Source organism: Meleagris gallopavo, chromosome 11 (assembly GCF_000146605.3).
Source record: "Meleagris gallopavo isolate NT-WF06-2002-E0010 breed Aviagen turkey brand Nicholas breeding stock chromosome 11, Turkey_5.1, whole genome shotgun sequence".
NCBI lineage: Eukaryota > Metazoa > Chordata > Aves > Galliformes > Phasianidae > Meleagris > Meleagris gallopavo.
The window spans coordinates 787,229-797,155 of NC_015021.2; the positions used below are offsets into that span (position 1 = coordinate 787,229).

Sequence of the window (9,927 nt, forward strand, 5' to 3'; positions counted from 1 at the left end):
CTGCCCGGAACGGCGCTCGCTGCGCGGCCCTCGGAGCGGCTGCTCCCCGCACGGAGGCGCGCTGTGCCCCGCAGCGCCGCTGAGCCGCCTGGGCCTTCCTCGCCCCGCGGCCCAGGCTGTTTGCGGGATGTGCGCTATTTTTGCTCCGCCCTTCAGCGAAAGAACTCTCGCAAAGCCGCGGCGCCCGGCGGTGAGGCGAGGGCAGGGACGTGCGGAGCTAAATGAAGCTCGTTATCGGGCACCGAGCGAGGCCCTGCGCAACGCCAGGAGCGATGCGGCCGGTCGCTGCTTCCTCGAAGGCTGCCCGCTGCTCCCACCCAGCAGTGCTGCCTGCTGCCGGGACGCTGGGACCGCATCAGCAGCAAAACAGAATCGGCGGAGGCTGCCACCCCCCCCACGTCTCCGTCCAGGTGCACCACCGTAACCAAAGACAGAAATAGTAACAAGCTAAAGTTCTTATTACAAAGGCGACATCAGATCTTAAAAGCATATGGCCTAAGGAAAAATGTGGCTCTAAAAAGCGCATGGCCTGAAGCAAATGTTTTGCTTAAAATAGACCCTCCTGCCCCGTGTGCCCTTCTGACGGCCCTGCCCGGCTCGACTCAGAAACAGGAGAGATTAAGGGGCTATGGTGGGCAGGGAGGAGCAGGTGTCCTGGGATGGCCCAAGGAGCTACGACTAAACCGCACGTGGCAAGGGTACCATGTGTGAAAAGGGCAAATGGAGTGCTTAGAATGAAAATAATAATTAAAAACTTTGGTTGGGCAATCGGTGGCTTCATAACTCGCTCATAATGCGCCCGAGCGCTTCCAGCCCCGAGGGCTGGCACCAGCAGGGATGGAGAGCAGGGGGCTGTGCTGAGCGGGTCACCCACAGGGCTGGACCTCCGCTGCTGCAGGCACAGCAGCTGCTGCGGGGAGGCTGAAGCCAATTATTAAAGATGGCTCATTTCTGTAAAGCTCTGTTAATACTTTCTTAGCAGGGTAGATCGGTTGTTCAGCATTCAGTATTTTCGGAAGAGGTCAGGGATGTTGCTGTCTCCAGCCGGCCATAGGAAGGCTCTCAGCTAAAATTAGAAGCGCACGCCCAGCAGCATCCCTGTGTTTTTCTGGTGGTGCTGAGTCTGAGTCCCAGCATCGGCAGGCGCTCTCACACACAGCTCAGCAATGCCACCTAAACGGGTCAGCGCATTCCTCCCGCTGAAGGCGTTCACTATTTTAAGAAGCCATGTGCCGGCATGGCCCTGAGAATTTTCCGCTGCTGTGTGAGTGCCTTTGCTCCCTACCAGGTATTCAGAAAATTAAGCAAAGCCCAGACAACTCTCAGGTGATTAATGCACATGGAACACAAAGACCAAAGAAAATCCATGTTTTCTTTTGGTCAGTATTGGCCATGAGGGACAGCTGTTTACATGGGCAGCCTGAGACCTGTGACCTAGGAGCAGGCAGGGCTGAAGGAGAGTCTGCCCAGGGAACAGCGGGCAGCAACGGGCATCAGAGAGCCCACGGGCAGCCTGGGGTTCTACGGGAATGAGGAGTGAAGGCAGACAGGAAAGCTGGAGGCTCCTGGCCCACGCCAGCCCTGCTTTACCTCTCCTCACAGCAGCCACTCACCCCTTCTAAGAGCCTCAAAACAAGGCGCATGGGAACAGTCTTCCCATGCAGAAAGCAGGTGTCTGCTTTTTCCACCCAGTATCTCCCATCTCCCAGGCCTGGGAGAAGGCTATGGGAGTGGAATCCCAAAGCTGAAAAGAACAAGCATTGCATCACTGCTGCTATAAACACTGAACTATTTCCTTTTTACAGCCATTACAGCACCAAGAGAGCATGAAAACAATGCCTAACCTGGCAAGACAGGGACTTGCTGGCGTTTGTCTGGAGCTTCCCTTTAGGGAGAAACAAAGAAACAGCGTTGTCTGAGCTCTTTTTAGCGGCACAGGGCAAGACCTGAGGGGCTGTTGTTGCAGAAGAGGCAGACAGATAGCAGCTATAACCACCAACCAAACACAGGCACGAGGCAGTACCTGCAGCACAGCGCCCGAGCTCACATGGCAGTGCTGCAGTGCCTGCTGGACCACCACGGCCCGACTGCAGCCCTCACACCCCCACCAAGGCCAGCTGTTCTTGTGCACTCATTTCTGCACCACACGCCTTCCCTCGTGCTGTGCTGCTGCAGACACCAGACAGCAGAGCTCCAGCTTTGCCCTCCAGCCACACTTAGCCGCTCTCTTTTAAACCATTTGCCAATACCAGGACCAGTTAATAGGCAGGGCGCCAATTCATCTGAGTCCTTCAGGCACTTCACAAGTTGAATAAATCCCTTCTCCAGCCCAAGTAACTGCAAAAATCTTTGTCTGCCAGTGAAGCAGAAGATAAGACAGGCCTCAAGCAAACATGATTTTGGAGGCCCGCATGCTCAGTTGGAAAACAGCGGCCGCCCTGCTGGGATGGGCAGGGGGATGTGGAAACAGCTGCTGTGTGGAGGCAGCTGCTTCAGAACGGCACGTGAAATCCCCCCAGGATCAACGCCTGCTTGCCCGTCCTTTGTAAACAAGGCTCTGGGCACCTGTTCTGAGGCCGAAAATAGGGGTGCTGCTGGGCCTGAGATACCCCTAAAGGAGACAGCCGTGCGCCGCTCCACCATGGCTCCCACCTGCTCACAGCGCTGTGCCAGCCGAGGCTGTGCTGCTGGGCTGAGGGCTGTCCCATGGAAACAGGAGGGAAGATGCTATCAGAGTCATCATAAGGAGAACACCTTAATGAAGGTCTGCAGATTGCAGCCAGCAGCTAAATCAACACCTTGTTTTGCCAAGAAAACGTTGTGAAATCTGTGGCTTATGCTTTGATCCCAAGCCTTCCCTACCCACCTATTTGTGAGCATGATCATTAGACAGAAATGACCATAAAACTCAGATCGGCCAGTTGGGAGCTGCCAGTAATAAACATTGCTTGGTCACGTTGCAGGGCCAACATGCTGCTGGATCTTGAAAGAGTGGAAGGTGTAAACTACCACTGTGGTCCATGTGGTACAAATGCCTTCTGAGCCTTCTGGATTAAACACTCTTATGTAGGAGATGCTATTTTTTTTTTTAAAAGGGGAGGAGAAGTTAAATGAGGAACAGGTTGTTATGGTAGACAGGAAGCAATAAAAAAGCAAATTCGTCTCATTTCTTTAGAGGCTTGTTATATTCATGCTATTTATGTATTTTTTCCTACAACAAACCTAACGTCCATCTTTCCTCTAGCACTGAAGTCCACTGACAAGAATATGAGTTCCTCTGGCTCTGTCTTTCCCTGGGACAGGAATCACAGAAGCGGAAAAATGCATACTGAGAATTCTCCATTTTCTTTTAATGGGAAAATCACATTTTTTTAAAGTAATTATTGATTGGCAGAGACAAACAACCAAACAACCAAACAACCTACAGTAGCATTCCTAAGGCTAAAGCGGTACAATTAGCAGCGACAGACGCTCCCATTACCTGTTCTCCGCAGCCCCAGGCAGCCGGCGGCCCCTCGCCCTGCCCGCAGCCCCTCGCCCGCTGCCACTCGCTCCAGCCGCTCGCAGCTCTGCCTGGCTCCTCCTCCTGGCCCGGCACCGGCCTGCCCAAGGACCTGTCACTATTTCCAAACCTGAAGCGCTGTTGCTCGCCCAGCCTTGCGCTGCTGTCCCAATGCCCTACATTCCAGACAGCTGCTCTGATGCGTCGCACAGCCCCGACGTGACAGCTCTCGAGGAGCTTTTGCAGCAGCCCCACGGCTCCTGGCAGCCTGCAGCACGGCGTGCCAGGCTTGGGGCACGGCAGGGCTGCAGGCCTCGGGCTGCCACCGTGCTCCTCAGCCTGCGTGAGCATCCTGTGAGGTTGCATTGGCTGAGAGAGGCCCAGCCATGGTGCTCCAGCCGTGCTGCTCCGGGTGCTGGGAGCATTCTGCTGCTGGGAATCTGCTGCACTCATGGGCAGAAAGCACAGCTCTGTTATGCCAAGACTGCTCTCACCAGCTTCAAAACCTAGCCACAAGCGTGCTCCTAAGTGTATGCCTTCAGATCCATTCTGCAGGCAGCTGAAGCACACTTGGACAATTTCCTGCCCACCTCAGGAAACACAGCAGCTCCTTCAGCACTTCCACTTCTTATTTTTCACATCACTGCACTTCGTGCAGTGTCTTTATTTGCATAAGGACATGAACAATTCACCTTTACTGCTTCTAAATTTAGGTCATTCATAATTCAATTAATTAAAATGCAGTAATAGTTTTTACTACTGGTAATAATTAGGAAGATGTGCATTTCCATAACATAATTTGTGCTCAGAGTGGTAATTTTTCCATCCCTCGACTATTCTGCTAGCAACCCAACACCTCAATCCCTGTGCAGGCAGCAGGAAGCAGTGAAGCAAGGCACAGCCGTGCTCCTGAGCTCTGCTTACACCATGCACAGCTAAGGCTGAGACCCCTCCATGTGTGACTGGTGCTGAAAGCTGCCCAGCAACCTAAAGAATGATATCACATAAGCTGAGATTTCTTGCAGAAGAGACAGTGAAGACATCATGATGAAAAGTTGAAAAAAAACCAAAAAACAAAAAAGCCAACTCAAAATGAGCATGAAGCTTCAACTGCTGTAACAATGATGCAGAACAGGCAGAGCATTATAATTGATATTTTTATATGAATATGAGAGTTCATCAGGCATTCACTGTTCTCCTCACCATCAGGCTGAAAGTTTAAACCACAGCTGTAAGCTAAACGGAACTGCTCTGGGGGAAAATCATAGCTGGAAACGAGACAGATGTATATTCTGCTCTTATACAGGAGAGCACGTGTGGGCTGTACTACGTTGAACTTTGACAAAAGATTACATATTTACTTACTGAAAATATGTAAATTTCTGCTTTCTGCAGCAGGTGGCTGACAGGCAGCAGAGTGATTATGCCAGAGTGATTACGTCAGAGAAGGAGACCCGATGATTAATTACACAAATTTTGTTTCTCCAGTGAAAAGCACTCATGTTCCAACAGTAGTAATAATTGGTAACGGCATCCTTATTTTTGGCCCTTGTCAGCTAGCAGCTCCTTTCCCCTGTCATTGTTTGTGGTGAGAAATCTCATTTGGCTTCATCATGTTTAGTTTTGGCTTCACCTGCACATTGTTTTTTGCTTTGTGTCCGTGGGGGATTCCAGTCTGACACTCCTGGCCCTGCCAGGAGTGCAGAAGGAGCCCAAGGCTGGGCTGGACGTGGTCAGAAGGGCAGGCTGCAGTTCTGTGCCTGCAGAGCACGCAGATCACTGCGCTGGCTTTTCTTCTTAAGGCCCTCCCAAATAACACGCCGAGAGTTTTTACAACCTGAGGAGGAAATCCATGTTACAAACCAGCAAAAATCCATCACAAGGAATGTAAGGACCGTGCTGACTGTGGGGCCAGGATTTCTAAGCTTCGGGCAGTCCAAAACCCAAAGCAAAATTCAGTCACAGTTCTGGAGCTTCACTCACAGTGTGAGCTCATCAGTTAGGTATGTGTGCACAGAAGTGTCTGAGGTTGACAAGCCTTCATGAAAAAAAAGTCAGCACTGCTTCACACTTCAACAAAACCTGAAACTGGACTTGTTTTCCTTGCTTTGGGACCATGCTGTCACCATTTCACAGGGCCGCTTACCATATTGTCTGAATGGATCCAAGAACTGAAGTTTCGGTCCCACCGATGTCCTTCCTGCCCAATATAGCATCAAACACACACTGTAACACAGTGCTCCATATAATTCACTATAAATGGTAGTTTCCTACATTTCCCAGCCCTTCCTATGCAGGACTGCTCTCCTTCATCTCAAGTGCTACTTTGGTGGATGTGTTTTTATCAAGCTGTAACACAAGATCCTGAACTACAGCAGTGTTGCTTTGTTTGGGGGCTGGTTCTTACCTTGGCACTCCGGACATCAGGGCCTGTTTGCAGCAGCAGATGGAGGGCATCAAGAAATATGAGATGAAAATATCACTAAAGACAGCAGGCTTCTACTTCTTCTAGTGTGACCACAGTTTCTTTTGTCCTCTTGCAGAGATCAAAGGCGTAATTTACTTAGAGGGAGAATTATACGTGCATAAATGGCCATTAACTAATAACACAGAGAAGATGCTCTTAAATTCCAATGGGCAGCATAGCAGGCAGCACTAGGCAAGTGTCCCAAGCATCTTGCTACTTACATAAACTAAAGCACGAGGGAGTCTGATGCTGATGACAAAACCTCTTTGTGAGTAACACCGGCAGAACATTTTTGAGATAAATACAGGACTAAGTTATAAGAAAATGGGACACTTCTTTTTTCAAGAGAAACTACAGGGACTGGAAATAACAGCTGCAATTCTGTTTCAAAGGCTGGGTATCCTGAGAGTGAAAAGAGGAAGCTCTTGCCTGTTCTCATTAAAAACCTGCAGTAGTGTCAGCTACTTGTTGAGGAAAGAAGGTCCTTCTTCCAGAGAGAAGGAAAAGACTACTGTGAATGGGGAAGGATGGTTATGGCACTCACCAGCAACCACAGCCCAGACCTACTGCATTTCTTATGAGTCTTACCTTTTGCTCCATCCCTAGTCTCCAGTTAAGAGATGCCTCAGCTTGTTGTGCCTGCAGCTTTGGGAGTGGCCGTAATGCACCCCCAGACTACAATTCAACTTCTTCAAGTAGAATAAACACTTTATTTAAGTAGTAGCTTCCTTCCACCACTCCCTCAAAAGCCTGTGAGAAGGGGATAAAAGATTTCTCAAGTTTAACTGGCCCATCGACACGTGAGGGTTAAACATCCTGACCTCTACAGCCAACAGCACAGGGGAACAATATGATTAGGACAACAGCCAGACTTTGGCTACTACACCCATATAAACTGGTATTTACTCTTTGATCTGCTGGCACCTCTCTTCCACACAAGGTGAAAGCTCGGTTTGGAGTCACTCAGCCTTAGCACAACGCATATCTGTCACAGGGTACCTAAGAAAACAATAAATGGAGGCAGTTGTTATTGCAGAAACATCCCAGCAAAACCAGCCTGAGAGCAGAAGTTGGAAATATAATGAATGCAGTGCTAGCAGAATAACATTGCAATAAACTTGAAATAGGAGGCGCTTTTTACCTCTCGTTGGGCAGACCCAAAATTAAGGCTGATTTGCTAACTCTGAACAAACTGCACCTGCCCAGAAGCAGGGATGTGAGAAAACTCAAGGAGTGGGTTTTGAAATGGAAGGTGACAGTGGTGCAGAAGAGGGAGTATGACTGTGATGATACAAAGATGCCAGCTTGCAGTTTGTAGAATACTGGGTTCATAAATTCTGAATATATTTTCAAAAACAAAAATCAAGTTTCCCTGCAGCTAAAATAAGGACATGCTATTTTAAGCTAGTGAACATTAGTACTGAGGTACTGAAAACACAGACAAGGAATCTAGAAACTTCCCAGGGTTGGTCAGGTTATCTCAGGCCTCAGTGATCTTTGCACTGAGCAAGAAAATGGGTCCTGATTTGATGAGCCCCGATAGTGTGCAGTCCTCAAATCTGCTTCCACACACAGGGACCGTCTGCATTAAGCAGTCAGTATTGCCAGTGGCTGTGTGCTCCCAGCAGGGTCTTCTTTTTCCGCAGCATCAGGTAGCAGCATCGGGAAGTGACTGCAGTGTTGAGACTTCAGGTAGAACTCTCAAACTTCCTCTTCTGCTGCCGTTGGATGCTGGTACCTGGAAACAGGCAACCTCAGACAAATGAGTGCTCCCTCCTACAAGCATTAGGAAGTATGTCTGAAGATGTAGCTGTCCGTATGTTGCTGGGGGGATTGGGCTCTGAGAGTCAGGGCAGCTCCAGTGGTGATTTTAGCAGAATCACAGGAGAAGGATAAGGACAAGTTGTCAGCACCAGTTACGTGGTCATGGGTCATAAATACCGGCAACAGTGCTGTTTAAGGGTGTTGTTCTGTAATATGCATGAAGTTTCCAGATCCTAGAGCAATACCAGGTTGTCTCCATGTCTTCTTTCTCAGCCTGGAAAACCTCCTGCCTGTCCTCATCTGGCCTCCTCCTTGAGGCAGCTGCACACTCCCATTTTCCTTTCCTGGTTCCTTTTGGACTCATGAGGCTCATCAGGGCTCTGTTCAAACAGAAAAGAAGCAAATCAAGTAATAAGAATTGTCAGGAATCTGTTTCTCCATTTCTTTGTTTAGAGGTGCCTCAGCTCTTGGTTCTTGATCCGTTGGTGGGAGATGTCCTTGCTGCAACTTCTTCTGGCCCTCTTCTTAATCATGACCCCATGTCCATCCTTAATGAAATGCCTCTTCCCAGGGACTCCTTGCATCTTTCACTTTTCAAGACAGGAACCAGGATCCTGGGCTAGTCTGGGCAGATACACTGGTGTAATCCAGCTGCACAGTATCAAAATGCCACAGGGATGAGATGCTGCTTTCAGGAACAGACAGCTGAACACAATCTGGTGCTGGCTCCAGGTCAACATTTAAGCAAGAAGCACAATCTATTGGCAACAGAGGATGCAAAGTTAAGAAGATCAAGGTGGGGTCCTAAGCGGCTTCTGCACACTTCTGGCCAAACGGACAGAACAGAGAGACGTACGTACCTGCAGTGATCTGTGAGGATGTGAATAAGAAGTGGTGAATACGCGTTAAGTAGCAGTAATGCCAACCTGTTACCTCAGGCTGGTACAGAAGCAGCACAGGTCAATCCAATATGTGGAAAGTAAAGACAATAAACAAACACCTCAAGAACAGACAAGCCTTCAGCTCTCACCACATCATTAGTTCATTTAGCTAGCAAGTAATTATTTAACGAAAACAGTAGCAGTGCAGCCAGAACAAGTTTCTGAAGTCCAAAAGGAAGAATGTTTTTGGAAGCTGCTACCAAAAAGTAACAAACTGGATTTGCCCTAGAACTAAAGAATATGTTGCTGCAGCTCAGCAAGCAACTCCCTGACGTTGTGTTCCCTTTGCAAAAGCAATGTTCACCTCAGCGCTGCCCTGGTGCGTGTCCAAATAATGAAACTAGCTACTGCATTGGTAGATTAATCTCTGAGCAAGGGATTCTCTAAACACTAGGCAGCCCTATATAAGCAAAGAGAAAAAGACAGCAGAAGAGATACTTGGCAGGAAAATAAACTGGATTTTAAGGGTTAAAAATACATCACTTGGTTGACAGCACAGAAGGAGACAGACTGCAGATAGTGATCAGTGCTAGTACTAGCCAACACTTGCTTGAACTGCCACAGCCCTTCCTAGCGAGCAGTTACTGAGCGGCATGCTGACATGGCCACAGCTACCAACCAACCTAGTTACTGCAGGGTTTCCGTTCCCAGCACTCACAGCCAACAGTCTTCAACTTCTGCAACTTTTAATTCTTTGCTTAAAGCTTTAGGAATGGGAGCTGAGTGATCACTGCTGAATCTCAGCTTTCACTTAAACAGATAAAGAAAATGCGAAGCTTCTCACCACCAGAGAATGGCCTGATAAGGTCCTAAGGTTCCTAAGGTCAAAAGTCATGATGATAAACAAAGAGAACCTAGCCCAAGACAGGATTAAAATATTGCCATTTCAAAACCACACCCGATATTTTTCAGAGGTCTGATTGTATTCCTGGAGCGATATTTGGTGGAGGGATTGGACTGTCTTAAAATAGAAGGTGTTCATCACCAGAAGCTAGCACAAAGGGCAGCAGGAATGCATTGACATTAGTTGGGAAAGAAAAAAGCCAAAGCTGTGCACAGATTGCACAAAATAGAAAAAAAAAACCCGTTACATGGAGGTAGGGGAAAGCAGGAGGGAGATTTTTCACTTTCCTTCCTCTTGATCTTCTTATCCCATACGAAACCTGACTGACTCCAGCTCTCTCTGAAGGCTGCTTTCACCTCCCTTTTCTAAAATCAAGCTTCCCTTAGCCCTGCTAGCTCACATTCACAAA

General features: G+C 48.6%; 1 protein-coding gene across 1 annotated transcript in view; it reads right to left on the reverse strand.

The window, feature by feature from the left end:
* KLHL24 (kelch like family member 24) overlaps positions 1–3,592 on the reverse strand; it is a 21,459-nt gene extending 17,867 nt beyond the window's left edge. Inside the window, exon 1 of the mRNA XM_010716347.3 lies at positions 3,482–3,592. The gene's annotated coding sequence lies outside the window, so the exon portion shown is untranslated. The remainder of the gene's footprint in view (positions 1–3,481) is intronic.
* Between the last annotated feature and the right edge of the window lie 6,335 nt (positions 3,593–9,927).